An 18938-nucleotide genomic window follows, 5' to 3' on the forward strand; every position below is an offset into this window, starting at 1 on the left:
AGTGAAGAAAGAACACAGCTCTGTGGGTCCTTTGTGGTGTGCAGGCACGGATTCTGGGAGTGGTACTGCTGTTACTGCTTCTCAGCAGTCAACCATGTGCACTGCTCAAAATCCTGAGTTTGTTCCTGATGATTGCAAAGGTTACAGGAGCAGAAACTTGGTCTTCCAGCTCTGGCTTATATTGTCCTTTTGCTACACCCTAAAATGAAACAGTCAAAGGAGCCATGTTTGGAGAGGCCACTATGGGTGGAGTCTGAGTGCCGATTGGGGTGGGGAGCTTTCTCTGATCTGAAAAAATCTCAAACATACAATTTAAATAACAACAAAAAAAAATGGCTTGCTATGTACAAATTATAAAAATCCTCTTAGGACAAGTCTCCCTTCACTCCATTCTCCGATTGTAAACCCTAAAATTCTACTAAGTAAAAATTCTGTACATACCACTAAGCACAACTAAGTCTATGCTAGGGATCTTGAATTCATATTCTATATGTCAGGCCTCTGACCACACTTTTGGGCATCATGTCATTAAGATGAAGGCTTGCTTGCAATAAAGAAGCTATATAAAGCATCCACAGGAAAAGGGTACATTTTCCACAAATCTGAAATGAGCTAGTCTGGTCACATAATAAAAGGGCACATTGACACGCCCCCTTCCCTTTAAACACTCCTTTTCAACTGAGTTAATCCATGCTTCCAGTTATTCATGGGTAACTGAACTGAATGCAGTCTGCAGAGCAAAAGTCCACAGTATTCTCCACTTCGTTTCTGTGATACTCTAGCAAGAAGGATGAATGGCATGCAAGGTCACCTCCCTGTACACTTCTGCAATACACAAGGAAGAAAAATAAGAAAAGGCAAAGAATGGGCCAAAGGCATGCCTTCAACATCTTGCTTTGTTCTTAGAGCATAAATGCTGAGACCACTAGCCAGGAATTGTGAAATTACAAAGCATTCTGGGCCTGGCATGCAAATGATCAGGATTATATTTAGAGCAGAGTAAAAGAATTAACTACATACTATGAAACCTTGCAGAGCTTTCTCTGTGTCTTTTCCTTAGATTTTACTGCCCCAAACTTGCTGGGAGGAATCTTGCAAATTTTGCTTAAGTGAAATTATGTACTAAGCATTTGAAATCTTAAAAAAAAATAATACTGCATCTATTTTTTAACTTCATGGGTTTGTCTTTCTTGCATTTGAGTTATCTCTTCTGTTGCTATCTTTATAATCCAGAAAACTCTTTACTAAATATATTTACACCATATTTTTATCATATGATGATTGTGTGTGTGTGTGTGTGTGTGTGTGTGTGTGTGTGTGTATGAGTGTTGTTTTAAATTACAGAACTTGATTCAACCTTTCGAGGTCAGCATGGAAGAGGTCATGCTAAAAAGAAACTGTGATGTGTGCCTCCTTGGATCAGACTGCTGTGACAAGCCAGGCGTAGGAATGCATGCTAGCCAGCTAATAGGTTCAAGCTGCTTCCATCATCAGAACTGTACAACAAACACAACTTTTATTAAATCAAAATAAAGCCTCTGAGATGAATTTGAAGGAAAAAAAAAGTCTCCCCTGGCTATGGCCTTCTTATTCTAGGAATAAAAAAAAGACAGCCATCAACACAGGATGCCTCTGTGTCTGGCCAAGAGAGAGAGAGGAGCCGAACCAGTGTGGATGTTTTCCACAGTTGAATGACTCTGAATGGTTTTCCTTGGATACACAGCAGCAGTCCTTGGCTTTGGGTATCTCAGGAAACTATGAGAGAGGGTGTCTTGGTCAACATTCTCACTGCTATAATCTAATATAAAACAAATGACCGCGTGACTTAGAGGAAGGAAGATTTATTTGCTCACGATTTCTTGAAGATTCTAGGTTCAGTCTATGTTAGGCTGGGGTTCAGAGCTCAGGGCATAGGAGTGGGGAGCAGAGAGAGGAAGAGAGCAAAGCTCTGCTCTCACATCACGGAGGCCAGAAGCAAGAGTCAGCACGCAAGGGGATTTCAAGACACAGGCACCATCTCTAAGGCCACACCCCCAGGAAGCCGTCTTCTCCAGCCTCACCCCACCAGCCTAGGTAACCACCGAGATAATACCCAATGGATTTTTTCTAATAATGAGATTAACAACCCTCATGACTTAACTATATCAACGCTGAGATTTTCAAGGGACATTCTATATAGAGGGAGAAGGAGACAGAGAAACAGAGACTTGACTTAGCTCCCAAAGAAACTTAATTTTGGCCATCAAACGTGCCACCCTCCCAGACTTCCACCTCTCAGTCAGTGGCTGCTCTGTTCTAGTTGCTTAGGCCAATGGTTTGGTCCCAACCTTGACTTCTCTCCTATCACACACCTGCACTCCAGATCAAGTCTTTCAGCAAATGCTACTGTTTCTGTTCTTTACATCTATATCCAGCCTCTGATCTCTCTCTCTCTCCCTCTCCCTCTGCAAAGCTTCTTCCTGTGCAGCCAGCCCCAGCAATTGCCTGATTACTGCAGTAACTTAACCAGGTTCTTTTCTGCACCACCACTCATTAATTCATTCACTCATTCCTACGATATTCATACAATAATGACTTTGTGCTGTTTTTCTAAGTGCCGGTTTTACAAGTGTGAATAATAGAAATAAAGTTCCAAACTTCATAGAGCTTTCTTTATACCCTTATTCAAAAGAGTATCATTTGTCACTTTCCAGCCCCTTTTTCTGTTTTATTTATCTTCCTAGTACTTTTTACCAATGTCATTGGGTACTATTTTTCTTCTTTCACTAGAATGTAAGCTCCTTGTGGGAAGGAAATATGTCAGTTTTATTCACTGAGCACCTGAATAGGCCCCCTCCCAATAGAAATGGCTCAATACTTATTAGGCAAGTGAATTGAAAAATTTTAAAATGTATCTGAGCCAGGCGTGGTGGTGCACACTTGTAATCCCTGCACTTGGGAGGTTGAGACAGGAGGATTGCACAGGTTCGAAGCCAGCCTCAGCTACTTAATAAGGCTCTCAGCAATGTAGTGAGACCCTGTTTCCAAATAAATTATAAAGTAGGGCTGGGGGTATAGCCCAAAGGTAGAAAGCCCCTGGGTTCCACCCCCAGTACTACAAAAAAAAGTATCTGAAGAAAAGGCAAATAGATTAAAATGAAAGCTTTCTTGTAATTAAAGAGCATGTAGTTATAATTTAGATCTTAAAACATCAATATTTTTGTTTCTCTATGGCTTCTTGGGGTTTCCTGATTCTAGATTTCAGCACAGGTGAATTTGAGATGGTGAAGAATCACTTTGCTAATGATAGAGTTAAAAGGAATCTCAAGGCAACATATAGGCCAAAGAATGGCCTAGTACAAAATATTTGGGACCTGAGGCCTGATTCAAGAGCTGTGGCTTTAAAAGAAGCTTCCATAAAAGCTTATGGAAAAGATTGAAAAAGCTTTGTGTTCAGTATTTAGGATGCTGAGACAGGATGATGGCAAGTTTGAGACCAGACTCAGCAATTTAGTGAGGCCCTTAGCAACTTAGTAAGATCCTGTTTCAAAATAAAATAAAAAATATAAAATAAAAAATAGGGACAGAGGTGGAGCTCAGAAATAGAAGGTCCCTGGATTCAATTCAGTACCACATAAAGTAAATAAATAAATTAAAATAAATAAACTATTTAGTAAATACATAAGTTATATATAAATACAAATTAATTAATAAAATGGTGGCAAGTGCATTAACAATAAAGCAGGAAATAAAAGGTGAAAGTCACTTCAGTGTAGTGGGAATAGGGTGGAGTTTTCAATTCTGGTTCATGAAAGATCAGGTAAGATTATGGCAACAATGAAAAACAGTCACATATTAGATACATTTCAAGGTGAAACCATCATTTGTTGATGGGTTTAGGGTGTTAAAAAATAGCAATTAAGGATCATACTTATTTATTTTTTATTTTAGCAACTCAATGAAGTGAAGTTTCTATATGGGTTCAGAAAATAATACGTTGAAGGCTGGTGCTTTGACATGCCAAGAGGTTTAAGACCCTACCTCTGGATCAAGGTTCACCTGACTTTTGCTTGTTTCTCTCCCTCTCAGTGCAGAGAGAAGTGTTCTGCAAAGTTCCCTTGTCTACATGACCAGCTCTGTCAAGAGAAATATGATCGCCTTCGGTCTCTTTATTGAAATTTCATTAATCAAAAAATAAAAAACTCATCATGTGAAGAAACACCAAGGTCCTATCTTTATCTGATTACTCTTCTGACACCACTGTCATAAATTTCAGTCTCATAGAAAATTATTAGCAATTTGTTGTCTGTTCTGTGAGCCAAACAGATGTTGTTCCAGGCCATGATGTGCTTTCCAAGCCCATTTGGTTCACCTAAAGATCATTTACTATAATACCCCTACAATTGTCTACACTCTGCATTCTCCCTCTCCCCAACAGAGTAAGGGGTATATAGATTCTAGATCACATTGGGTGAGTGGGTAATTACACTAGGGCTTGCCTCCATGGACATAAAGAAGTGTGTGTGTTTTCTCCAATTATTCTCTGCCAGTTTATTCCAGCAAAACTTAGAGTATAGAGGAGAAGTTTCTTTGCTTCTACAATGCATTCTATTGAAACAGAGGAAATTTGTGGAGGAAATGAGATTAGGAAAAGAGGTCTGGAATATATTTGTGGACATTTCTGTCAAACATTGAGTGAAATGTTGAACAAAAAGATGGATTTGAGGGGGGTGGGAATGGCGCTTAAATCAGTAGCATTCTATCTCCAAGCTACACCTCTCTTTTATTTTTTATTTTGAAACAGTACTTAGCTAAGTTGCTGAAGCTAGCCTAGAAATTGTGATCCTCCTGTCTCGGCCTCCTAAGTACTGAGGTTATAGTCATATGCCACCATGCCCGACCAAGCAGGTAAATCTGTACCAGAGATAAATACTTGGGAGTTGTCAACCTACTGGTGTCACTTAAAGCCACAGTGTTTTATGTATGTATTTATTTACTTGGTGATGCGAGGGGTGGAACACAGAGGCTTTCTACCTCTGGGCTATACTCCCAGACCTAGTTTATATTTCATTTGGAAACAGGGTCTCACTAAGTTGCAGAGAGCCTCACTAAGTAGCTGAGGCTGGCTTTGAACCTGTACGATCCTCTTGTCTCAGCCTCCAAGCACGAGGATTACAAGCGTGCACCACCACGCCCAGCTAAGCCACAATGTTTTAAATAAGAGATGGGAGAACCAAGGAAGTAAGTGTGCGACAGTGAGATGATTGTGAGAATATGGTGTTCCAAAGGTCAAGAAAATATGTTCACAAAGGTAAAGGAAGATGAGAACAGATGATTGATTTACCAGTACATGAAAATGTTCCCAAGATAACAGAGACCTTGACTAGAACACATATAAAATGAGTATTAATATCCACCTCATTGTGTGTGGTGTGTGTGTGTGTGTGTGTGTGTGAGAGAGAGAGAGAGAGAGAAAGAGAGAGAGAGAGAGAGAGAGAGAGAGAGAGAGAGAGAGAGAGAGAGAGAATGACTAGAGATATTTACTGAATATTTACTATGTGTGCTAGAGTGATTTTAATGGCGTTGTGGGGTGGAACCCCATTGGACTGTTTTTAGGAGGAAACCAAGGTGAACACTTCAGATAAAATATAGAACACTCTTTCAAAGGATTTTATTGCAAAACAGGGAAAGAAAATAGAAATAGTAGCTAGATCAAAAAGCAGACTTTAATTCAAGAGAAACAATCACATATCTGTATGCCAATATTTGTATCAGCATATTTATTTGCTGATTCAGTAAGGAAAAGAAACTGTCTGAAGCTGGAGAGAAATAAGTGGTTGCTAGATGGAAGTTCTTGAACAGGCAACACAGGTGACATCTAGTGTTCAAGTGCAGGGCTTGCCCGAATGGCTCCTCACAGTAATTGAAGAGCAGACTGGTACAGAGATGGTAGCTAGGTAAATTTCATGAGAGGAGTTCGTGGAACTTGTCGTGTGTGTGTGTGTGTGTGTGTGTGTGTGTGTGTGTGTGTGGTACTGGGGATGGAAGCCAGAGGTGTTTTACCTTTAAGATACAACCCCAGCCCTATTTTTTATTCTTTATTTTGAAACAGGGTCTCACTAGGTTGCAGAGGACCTCACTAAGTAGCTGAAGCTGGACCAGAACCTGCGATCCTCCTGTCTCAGGCTGCTAAATCCTGGGATTACAAGCGTACACCACCACAAGCAGCTGGGCCATCAACTAAGCCTGAGAGAGAAGATACTGGATGTTTAGAGGAGATGGTGTAAAATCATTTTCCAGAAGAGTAAAGGGACTAGAGAAACAATGGTGTGATCATCTGGCAGCACTAAAGATTGATTCTCTTCCGTTAGTGGCCATGAATTTAAAAGACCAGTGAGCATGGTTGTGGAGGTTTGTCCAGCCATGTGCAGGCACATGTGTGCAGGCATGGGGGAGGCAGCATGTGACTTTAACCCCTAGATGAGTGCTGAGAAGGGAGAACAAAATTCAAGGAAAGTGAGGAGGAAGCTAAACCAGAAAAGAAGACACAGTGCATTATGGGAGTAAGAGACACTGACCATACTAAAAATTAATAAGATTTTCTGTAAAGCTCTTAGAACAAACTAAGTTAATTAGATGGCAGCTAACCCACCATTGCTTTTAATGTTTTGATAATTACTTGCTAAACTTCTTTGTCATGGATTATCTCTCATTCATCTTCATCCCAACCTTATTTATAGTGTTTAGAATCCAGTAGTAATCAATCAACAGTGTTTAGAATCTGAGTAGGACATAGATGCAATTAGAAGTTAATCGAATAGAAGGAAAACACCAGGAAATTCTGTCTTTCTTTTAATATCTAAAATATCTAAGTTCAGTGCTCATCCACTTAAAGTTTTGACCATTAATAATATTTTCTACTTAAGAAACATACTCAGCTGGGCAGAGTGTTGCTCACCTGGAATCACAGCTCCTGGAGAGGCTGAGGAAGAGAATCACAAGTTCTAGGCAAGTCTGGGCAACTTAGATCCTGACTAAAAATAAAAAGAGCTGAAGATATAGTTCAGTGGTAGACCACTCAGGTTTAATTCCTAATACTGCAAAAACAAAACAATACCCCCACATTTGTATTCTGATATATTAAAATAGGGAAATGTTTTTTCATAGTATTACTTTTAGAATACAGAAAACAGAATTCTAAAATAAACACAGTTTATTGAAGGGACAAAATCTATCTGCCAGATCGTTGTGAATATATATAGGTCATTCTAATTTTAAATAAATAAATGTTTTATCTAGAACTGCCCATCAAGTCATTTGGGGCCATTAATTTAACCTGCAACTCAAACAAAGGAAATCTTAGTCATGTAATTCCAGTGATACAGAATGAAAATTGAAGTAGTGTAGTGATTTGCCTGCTATTATTAGATGTTTACATATTAAATACAGAAATAAACTGACAAACAAGTTTGCCTCTGATACCACATAAGCCAAAAATAAAAGAAATTATAGCCACACACACAAAATATATTCACATGGGTTGACTCAAGATCAAACTCACACAAGCTTGAGCAAAGATGATAAGCATCTGCATCTCCATAGAAGAAGTTTTTCATTCCTTTCTTCAATGGAAAGAGATTCTGAAGACTTCTAGACAGTTCTGCAAGCTTCAGTGGCAGCTTATTTCAAAGCCACAAGCCAGCCAGGCGTGGTGGAGCATGCTTGTAATCCCCACTCTTGGGAGGCAGAGACAAGAAGATCACACAGGTTCGAAGCCAGCCTCGCTGGCTTAAGAGACCCTGTTTCCAAATAAAAATATAAAAAAATAGGTGTCTGGGAGTGTAGCCCGGAGGTAGAAGGGCTTCCAGGAACCCCAGTACCACCAAAGAAAAAAAAAAGCCACAAGCCAAAGTTATAGGGTGAGGTTGGAAAAGAGGGATAAATTATTGTACGCTGATCTCTGAACCAGTACATTAGACACACAGGTGAGGTTATAGTCACACTAATGGAAAATATCTTGAAAATTTTTTCTTAGAAATTATAGAAAGATTCCGGGAAGATGGCAACCAAGAAAAGCGGGGCTTAAGAGCCCCTCTAACAACTAATCTCCATTACCACAAAATCAGCGCCTTTCATAGCCAGAAAACACCACCACCAGAGAAACAAAAAAAATCACCAGGCTCCAGAGAGGAAGGGGACTCAGAACAAAGCTCAGAGCCACAGAGGAGATACACCGGCCTCACGCCTGAGGACGCGGCAGCAGCGCTTACTGCCAGCGGCAGCAGCGAGTTCACCAGACGGCTACAGTGAGCCGAGGTGAGCCACAGCGGAACAGCCGGGCGGGATTTTTCGGCACAGGGAGCATCTAAAGCTCCCAGTGGCTGAGCTCAGCACACGCTGCAGGGACTCAGAGCAGAGCTCAAAAACAAAGAACAAATACGCCAGCCTCACGGCCGAGGGTGTGGCAGCGGTGCCATATTGCCACCGGCAGCAGCAGCAGCAAATTCACCGAGTCCACTACAGCTCGATCTGCGTACTAAACAACAGTGAGTCAAATTGCGGGCCCCAGAGGAGAAATCCCAGTACTGCATTCCCAGGGACTTGACCCAGTGGGGGAGGGGCGGTGGCAGAGTATCACACCATAGGAGAACACCCAACCTGGCACCCCCCCCCCATAGTCTAAAGCAGCCTCTATCGACTCCCTGGGTCTGAGACTCTGCCATACAACCCAGTAAAGGAGTAGTGGGGTCTGAGATACCACAGACTCGAGATCCAGAGCACCTTAAGTGAAGTCATAGTGACCCAAGGGAAGAACCCAGAGAAGGCACAAACTTCCGAAATCATGGGAAAGAGGAATAACAATGGAGCAATGAATGCCCACAACCCCACAATATCAGAACCCAATAAAACAGAAATCCAGAGATTTCTAGAAGATCAAATCAGGAAAATAACTGTAGAAATAATAGAGGTGTTTCAAAAAGAATTCAGAGAGAGCCAAAAAGAGATAAAGGATGCAATTAATGAAGTAAAGGCCTCAATTCAAAGTACAAACAACCGATTAGACCACATGGAGAATAGAATCTCGCTCTTAGAAGATGATCAATCCAAAAATGAACGCATAGTTTCTAATCTAGAAAAAAATATTCGACAGCAGGAATCTGACATTGAAGAAATATGGGCCCATTTTAAGAGAGTTAAACTAAGAATAATTGGAATAGAGGAGGGAAAAGAAGGTGAAACCAAAGGGATCAACAATCTCTTCAAGGAAGTGTTAGCAGAAAATTTTCCAAACATAGAGCAAGAGGTTGATACACAGGTCCAGGAAACTTATAGAACTCCCTTTAGACAGGATCGGAGAAGAGGATCCCCATGCCACATAATTGTCAAAATGACCAATGTGGAAGCCAAGCAGAGAATCTTAAAGGCAACAAAAACAAAGGGCCAAGTGACATTCAGAGGCAAACCAATTAGAATCACTCCAGACTTCCCAAACCAAGTCATGGGAGCCAGAAGGGCTTGGAGTAACACATTCTAAACTCTGAAAGAAAATAACTTCCAGCCAAAAACTTCCTACCCAGCAAAACTTTCTATCAAATTAGATGGAGAAATAAGAAGCTTCCATGACAAACAGAAACTGAAGGAATTTATGTCTTCAAAACCAGCGCTAGAGAAAATACTCAAAGAGATTAACTACAAAGAAGAAATAGGTAACACACACCAGAACCAGAGAAACAAGATTTTCTATCCAACAGACAACTAAGATTAGTTATCTGTGGAGATTCATTACTTATGTTAGTCTTTTACCTATCTCTAAATTGTATTGTTTGCTTTTATTGTTGTTAATTTTTAGAAATTCTAGTTGGAATATTAATATACCGTCAGATATAGCATTTAAAAATATTTTATCCCATTCAATCAGTAGCTTTTAACTCTGTTTACATTGTCTTTGGATATACAATGTTTTGTTTTTTTTTTAGGGAGTTTGTATACTCTTCTGTTGCCTGTGCCATTGAAATCATATGCAAGAAATCACTGCCAATTTCAATGTTGTGAGGTTTTATGACCCAGATTTTCTTCTAAAAGTTTATAGTCTTAAGATTTATATTTAGGTCTTTTATCTATTTTGAGTTAATATTTGTATATGGTGTTAGGTAAGGGTCCAATTTTATTCTTTTCCATGTAATTATTATTTTTCAACAATATTTAGTTAAAAGATTATTATTTCCCCCACCAAATGTTTGTGGAAACCTTGTCAAAAATAACTTGACAATATATGAAAGAATTTAGCTCTAGGCTTTTATTTAACTCCAATGGTTTATATATCTGCCTTTAGAACAGTACTGTTTCAATTATTGTAGCTTTATATGGTTTGAAATCAGAAAGTATATATCTTCTAGCTTTGTTCTTTTTCGAGATCGCTTTGGGTATCTAGAGTCCATATTCTATATTAGGATAGATTTTTTTCTGAAAAATATATATATAAATATATGATAGTTTCACCTAAAAGAAAAGAAAAGAAAAATATTCTCTGGTAAGAAAGAAAGCAAAAAGAAATATTGAAATGTTATCTTTAAGTTATCAGAAGCTTGGTATCAGACAAATGAAACTGTTATGTGAGATTATCATTTTTAATTTTGGATAAATTGCTATAATACTAGATGTCAACCACTAAGCCAAGCATGGGAAGGAGGGATGGGGAGGGAATGGGGTAGGGGCTGACTGGGCGATGTGTGCATGTATGTCTACAAAAGTTTGTATCCCACTATGACGTATGAATACAGTGTACCAATAAAAAATTGAACATGTGATTCTCCTGTCTCATCTTCACAAGTATTGCAATTACACATATGTGCCACCATACCTAGATTAAATTCACACTTCCATCTCAATCACTTATTCACTTATATAAGAAAAAAAATTAGCAAACATTATTCAATCCCTTTTTTATAGGTCAGGATTGATGGTAAGAATCATTTCTGCCACAACAGAGGCAGGTGGCAGCATTTAACCATCAGAAGCCAAGTGGATCCAATTATAAATGCCAAGGTCAGAGTGGAAGCCAGGAACAGCTGACCTGGTGAGTTATGGTACAGAGATGCTTACCAGACACTTACTGCCGTGAGGAGCAAGACCAATGGAAGCTGCCAGGAAAGTGCTGTGGTGATTAGAATCGTGTCTCCCCCTCCCCAAAGTGCCCACATCCTCCTTGTCCGTAGAGCCTATGAAGATATCACCTTGCATAGTAAAAGGGGACTTGTGATTAAGTTAAGGATTTTAACATGGAAAAATCATCCCAGATTATCCAAGTGGGACCAATATAATCAGAGTTCTTACAACAGAGAGGTAAAAGAACCAGAGAGAAGAAGTTGTGATGAAGGGAGCCAGGATCAGAGCCAAGGAGGTGAAGACAGCCATGAGGCAAGGAATGTGGGCAGCCTCTTACAGCTGGTAAAGACAGAATAGATGCTCGGTTGGAGCTTCCAGAAAGACTTAACCTCTGACACCACCGTGATTTTAGTTCATAAGGCTTATTGTAAACTTCTGATTCCCAGAACATAAGAGAATAACTGTAATGTTTTTTATTTTGTTTTGTTTTTTGTTTGGTACTGGGAATTGGACCCAGGGGTATTCTACCTCTGAGCTATGCCCCCAAGCCTCTTTTGTTTTGAAACAGTACCTTGCTAAGTTGCTTAAGGTCTTGTAAGTTATTGAGAGTCTAAGTTGCTGAGGCTGTCCTTGAACCTGTAATCCTCCTGTCTTGGCTTCTCAAGTACTGGGATTATAGGCAAGTGTCACTGCATCTGGCAACTGTTCTGTTACAAGGCTCTAAATGTAAATGTTACAGCAGCAATAAGACACTACTATAGATAAAAAATCAAGGACTTATGATCAAGAGGTTGAGAACAGTCAATCCACTAAAAATTTTAGGCATAATCCCTTGCCCATTTCTGAATATGAGCTAGTTTTCAGTCTTGCAGTCCCTTAAGTGAAAGAGAAGCTTGGTAATCAGGAGGAAGAACCTGTAACACCATGCTCAGTGTACATGGTAATGATTCCTTTAGTCCATCCACAGTTGTTCCTGTGGTTATATACTAATGTAGCCAGGAAAGGGGCCACTTCACTATCTTAATGGCTGATGGATACAAGTTCCTAGGTTCCTAGGTGATAGTGATCCCCAGAGCCTTGAAACATCAGCATAGTTCCTCTGTAAGAGTAGAAATATTCAGAGGTAAGTAATAAATAGATTGCTAGTTTTGATTTGGCTTATAGTTGGCTTTTTAGGTTCACAGATCCACCAAATGCTCATTTTTATAGACTCCTTTTGATTAGTTAGAATAGACAGATATGGCAATTAGAAAAACTGTAGATTCATCTTATACTATGACATAGGGAAGACTAAGATTCATCTTATACTATGACATAGGGAAGATATAAGTAGAAGACTCTAAAACTGACCCTGATCCTCACCTAAGATAGTAAATAAAAAACATCTTTATTCTAATGGAGTGTCAGAGTTTAGCAGCATCCTTAAAGACCTGAAAGATGTAGGACTGGTACCCCCATCAGATCTCCATATAATTCACTGGTCTGGATATCACAAATGCCTGGTAAATCCCAAAGCATGACTCAATAAAGTAATATCCCAAACCTAAGCAGCTGTGATATTTCTCTTGAGCAGACTGTCATGGCCTCAAGGACATTGTATAGCCATTAATCTAGCAAATGAAAGTTTTACATCAGAAAATGTAAATCAAAAGCAATTTGCACACACTTGTAAGAGACAGTCATACCCATGAACAGGGTATTTTGATTATCCTTCTATCCATCATTACATAGTCTGAAAGCTCTACACTGTCTGTACATCTTGAACATCTCAGTGGTAGACTCTACTGATAGCATCATACACATTTTATTAGATGAGCAAGAAAAAACAAGTACATTGGAGGTTTTGGTAAGAAAAGTGAACTCTAAAGAGGGAAGACAAAGTTTGCAAAAAAATGCAGGGCCCAATACTTCAGTAAAATTTTAGGAATCCAGTGGATTATGCCACTCTGGGGCATTCCTTCCAGCTGAGTAAAGGCTAAATTATTGCACTCGGTAATAATTTTTGTAAAGAAGAAAGCACAAAGATTGGCAGGCCCCTGTAGGTTTTAGGGACAACACATCTCACACCTGAAAATACCTAGATATGAACTTAGTGTTTTTGCTACCAGGGCCTCAGTCAACACCACTAATTGAAGGAGTAGCCAATGCACTGGCATGGAATCTTACAGAATATCACATCAAACCAAGGGGCCCGTTTAATAGCAAACAAGGTGCCAAAAAAAAAAAAAAAAGGCCATGTAACCACAGAACCCATGAGTTATGTAAATATCACCCAGAATTTGCAGTCCTGAATGTGAAATACTTGCCTGTTAATGTTGCAAGCAAAGCATAAATTCAGGGACAATTCTGTGCCAAGATAGAACACCACCCTCAGGAGATACTGTACATTTTAAACCAATGTTTTTGTAGATACTGAGTTCCAAATAGAAGAATAAACACAAGAGCCAGGGTGATAAAGTCAGAGTGAGTGACCTCTTACCTTCATCCCAGGGCCCCAACTCGGTCAAGTTGTGTTCTGCAACTCTGAAATTATGGGTTATTTAGCACCTCTTCCTCAGAGGGGAAAGACTTCCATCAGGAGGCAGATCAAGCATACTACTGAATTACAAGTTGCACCTACTACCTGAGTACTTTGGGCTCTTTGTGCCCAGGAAAAAAACAGGTAGGGAAACTCAGCACCCTAGTAGGACCCTGAATGTCAGGAGGTTGGACTATTGCTACACAGTAGGATCAACGAAGAGCATACTTATGGTCCAAGTGGGTTATTTTAGTCACTACGTTCCTCTGCCTTGATGGTAAATGGGCAATTACATCAGCCATAATGTACTTGAGCCTGAGAAGGGTGGGGTGTCCAGGGGCTCTAATCCCTCAGAGATGAGGGTGTACATTTCAACCTCAGGTAAACTACCCACATCGGTGGAAGAGATAGTTAAGAAGAGAATCTAGAATGGCCAGTAGAGGAGAAAAATGGATATTTGTATGGTCATAAGACCAGCTATGGGAAAAGAGGCCCTGAGACCTCCAAGAGAGGAGACACTCCAAAGCCTGGAGACCCAGGGCTTATATAAAGAAGTAAATCTGAGCAGTGTGAACTGTGGTCTTATAGCAGACACTGGAGCTCCACTATATCCCTTTTCAGGATTGAAGGACTTTTTCCTCAGGTAGTGTTAACCCTCAGTTTTCAGCCCTCCCTGGCAATTGTCCTTGGCCCAGATATTTAGGAATTGCCCCAGCCCAAAACAAGGGCAGTCTGATCCAATAACTGGTTAATGCTAATGTGAGCATATGAAGGCCTGGCATCCTGGCCACAAAAGGGCAACAGCTCTAATGGGTAATCCCAGTGCCAGGCCTACCACCTCACAGCTCAGCTTGTCCTTCAGCCCAATCCTTCTGCCCCTTCTTCCTCCTTCCCTTCCACAGATGTCCAACCCAGAAAAACCTCTAATAAATTTCCAGCACCCCATTCTTCCTCTCAGAAGCTGCTTCCCAGAAAGCAACAGCAGTCAGACTGCCATTAAATAAATATGTACACAGAGAGAGATTTTTCTTTTTAGTTAGCCAGAGGATTAAAATTTATAGATTTGCTCATGCAAATTTAGATTGCCTGAAAAATGAACAAAACTGAAAATTCTGGGTTCACTGACATAAATCAGTACCCATTCTCTAGAGGCAAATCAAATACTGGCTGTACTCTGATGGAACACACGGCCTCTGTTTAGCTAGAATGTCTGCTGCCTCCTCTTCCTTTACATAGGGTCTGCTACCACTTATTTATGTCACTTCTCTGGTTTAGGGCCATTTGAAGTTCTGACATAAGACCATTTGGAGACTCTGGGTTATTTCATGATTAAAGAATAGGGACTCTGTGTCTCAAATGTGAGAGTTGTCCTGTTTCATAAAAGTCTTTGGTGCCTCTTCAGAATGGAGAGAGCCATGGGTTTTCTCCAGGGAACTTCCTCCTCCCCAGCCCACCCCACTCCACTCCATCCACACAAGATTGAATCTCTGAACAACCAGACCCTCTGTTAAAAGCCTCCTTGAGAGCCTGAGCTGGAGCTGCTGGATCTTAAGTGCAGTCAATCTTACCCTTGGGTGAGTGGAAACACATGTGATTCAATTCAGATTTCCTCTTGTATGAACAAAGCTTAGTTCCAGATGAAGGATATATACTCACTCCTGGATGAAGGCTCTGAATGCAAGCCAACGCCCTAGTGCTAGGCTGCAACCCCAGTTTATATTTTCCAGGTTTCCTATCGGTTTCCAGGAAGGAACCTTGAGTGTGTGTGTGTGTGTGTGTGTGTGTGTGTGTGTGTGTGTGTGCGTGTGTGTGTGTTTTCTCTCCCGTTTTCTGTACTCAGCTACAGCAAATGCTCCAGGGCCATAGGGCCTTATCCGCCTCCAGCTCCCTACCTTTTCTGAGCAATAGGAATGCACAGACATATGTTTGAGGCCCAAGTCATCAGCTGCACTGAGAAAATTCCCAAGGGAACCATGGAATGAAAAACAGGCATGTCTTACACAAAACTGTCATGCCAACAAACTTCTTTCTTGAACTGGTTACCATTACACATTGATCCCAAATAAGACCCTGGATTTCTGACTTTGAGAGATCCAGAATCAAGAGCCCACCTGACCACAAGCAGAGTCTTTGGATAGTTTCAAAGGTCTAGGTACTGGTTTTCCATTAATGACATGAACTCAAGAGGCAAAATACAAACTAGAATTCCTTTCATATGATTTGCCACTGAAACTAACAACTTGAAAAACCTTCTGAGCCTTGTTGGCCTCAGTTAAAAAATGAATCAGTAGAACAGATGAGATACGCTGTCACAATCACAAGGGAACTGGGAGATGAGCTGAAACAGAAAGATGAGTTGATTCTTTTGTTTATAAGGAGTTGCTGGTGTATATGACTATAATGCAATGTAGGGCGATTAAAAGAAGGGCTTTGAGGGTCTCCGTAGCACTGAGTGGATAGAAAATGAAGGACCTCTGCCCTTCCTAGCCCCTTAGCCCCTGCTAAAATCTTTATCTTGTCTATTTCTTGTAATTATATGCAAAATTAGATAATGGCTTTCTGGACTTGGAGTAGAATATATTAAGCATTTTGCACAAAATTATACTATGAATAATTAATTAATGCACATTTAAACATTCAACCAGACCTGTTTTCTCTTTGAAGAGACAGAAGGTACCATCTTCAAAGAGTGGAATGGACAAGGCAGTTCCTTTCAAGCTTTTTTTTTTAAATCAGGGCACTAATCCCAAGCTTTATGGTAGTGTCCTCATGATTAATCACTTTCCAAAAGACCCCACCTCTTAATATTATTACTTTGGGTATTAGGCCCCAATATATAAATTTTGGTGGACCAGTCAGGGTACTTCATAGCTTAATGGAAAATTATGCACAAAAAGATGCTCATTTGAACAATGGTTCTGTTGCACTGAGGATGCTAAAAATGGCATGGTGGGAAACAATTCTTACTAACACTCATGTACATTTAATTCAGCCTCAACAAAAATTAAAGTTAACATCGAAGGGCCGCTTATTCCAAGCAGGAGACTGGGAATCCCTTGCATGACTAGCTTTAAGAAACCTCTATCACAAGGGACTTCACAAACACAATGCCCTGGATTAGCAGCAGCCTTTGTTTTGAAAGATAAGGGAAAATGTTATTGGATATTCTTGTGTTTACTCTAGAACCTAAGTTGAATCTATACTTATTCTCTCTTATAGAGTTGAGTTTATCTCTATGTCCTATTTTTAAAAATGCAGAGAACTTTTTGTAATACTGAAAGTTTGTTTTAATAAATTGAAGGGATCTGTGAAAGTTTACCAGAAAAAAAAAAACAAGATTATCAGAATGTTTGTTGTAAAAGCTCCTACTCACATAAAGGTTAAAAACTGTTTGCCTTAGAAAGTTCATTGATTCACTAACTTTCTGAGGACTAGCTTCTGAAGATCTTGCTAACTGAATTGTTTTTAATATAAAAAGATGATAAGAACTTGACAGGCAGAGCTAAGTGGTGATCGTGTGACATTTATTTCGAGGAAAATAGAAAATAACCAGCCAATTAACTTGAAAACACAAAGTAGGCTATTTTATTTATTTATTTATTTATTTATTTATTTATTTATGTATTTATGTATTTCTTTCTTTATTTATTTGGTGGTACTGGGGTTCCTGGAAACCCTTCTACCCCTGGGGTACACTCCCAGACCTATTTTTTATATTATTTTTATTTGGAAACAGGGTCTCTTGAGCCAGCGAGGCTGACTTTGAACTTGCGTGATCCTCCTATCTCTGCCTCCCAAGCATGCGGATTACAAGCGTGCGCCACCACGCCCGGCGCTGGCTCTCTAATTTAAATGGCAACATCAGTAAAAGAGTAAATTATTTGAGGTAGACACTTGCCCACCACCACGGACAAAGTGGGGGGTTCCTGGGCACAGGGACACCCGGAGCTGACACCACACCCTGGAAGCCGTGTCCATCCGGGCTCTGGAGCTGTCTGCCTGAAGCCAATCATATTCTCCTTCCACAACAAGACTATACATCACAGACGACTGCTACAGGGTGGTATCAATAAGCCTCCTTGACTGGTTCCTGGGCCCCTTGTTTTCCTCCCTCTATGGTAAGAAGCCATTTGTTGCCCTGACACATTAATGTGGATACATACAGATGTCACCGTGGAGGCCAGAAATGGAGTCCAACGCTGCTAATCACCCTGGCACGTGCTTAAATTCAGGCTTTGCCTTGCAGTGATTGCGGTGTCCTTAGACAAATTCTTTTAAACTCAGTTCTCTCCTCTGTAAAAGGAGGCTAATGTGGTTGGTGTATTCATTTAGAATCACCGCTCCATGCCAGTCTGGTATGGAGCTGTATTTCTATTTTCTGTATTTCTATCTTTCTAATAAACTTCTTTAAATCTTCAAAAAAAAAAAAGGAGGATAATGTGGTTATTGGGTATACAGATAAAGTGGAGAGGTCCAAATATTCTTTGGATGCTCCTAGAAACTAATGAATCAAATTAATTAAAATATCGTAAAATGTTGCTCAAGGTGCAGTGTTACCAAAAGATCCCTATGTAAAGAAATCAAAGGGTGGACCTCCAGAAATTCTGTGGCATAAATCTCTGCACATTTTTCTGGGAAGGAATATTCTCCAGTTTTCTTCAGACTCTCAAAAGGTCACCATGGATATAACATTGCTTTCCAATCATTACCTCTAGCCAGCCCTCTCCCCTCGGCTTCAGGCTCACACAGCCACTGCACGTGGGATGTCTCCTTGGAATGAACCACAGGCACCTCAGCTCCAGTGTGGCGGACCCCCCGCTGCACTGTCCAGATCCTCCTTGATGAAAAAGAGCTATGACTTCAGCTTCTGCAAGTGCCACTCACAAAAGCCTGTCAGTTGTCATCTACCTGTGGACTGTGCTTCAGCTAAAGGCATCTCCCTTGCCCGGGATGACACTGCCTCAGGGTGAACATGTCCAGGGATACCAATGATAAGCTGTAAAGGCCCGGCCTCTTACCCCAACTCCAGCCAGAGCGGAAGGGTCATACTGTCTTCAGAACTCTTTGCAGGGCCCCCTGAGCCTGTGTTCTCTCTCTACCCAGTTCTTCCTCCTTCTTTTTTCTTCTATTCCACTGATGCTGACCTTCAGAGCACTTCCTAGTAAACCATTTACTTCCAGGGAACCTGGAACACCCAACAAGTCTAAGCTAGATCCCGGAATCTCCTTTTGCACCTCCTTCAGTGCCAGCAGCTCAGTGGTGATACTTCCCTTCACCTGGCCTTCCCAACCCTCGGACTCCTGTACATTTCTGCCAACTATTCCCTCAGCCTGCA

General features: G+C 40.5%; 1 protein-coding gene across 1 annotated transcript in view; it reads right to left on the bottom strand.

Moving 5' to 3' along the window:
- The window catches only part of DPYSL3 (dihydropyrimidinase like 3), a gene marked incomplete at both ends in the record, with an annotated part of 107151 nt that overhangs the window by 59718 nt on the left and 28495 nt on the right, over positions 1 to 18938 (bottom strand). The gene's annotated exons all lie outside the window — the stretch shown is intronic.

The sequence above is a fragment of the Muscardinus avellanarius genome, assembly GCF_963383645.1.
Source record: "Muscardinus avellanarius genome assembly, chromosome: 7".
NCBI lineage: Eukaryota > Metazoa > Chordata > Mammalia > Rodentia > Gliridae > Muscardinus > Muscardinus avellanarius.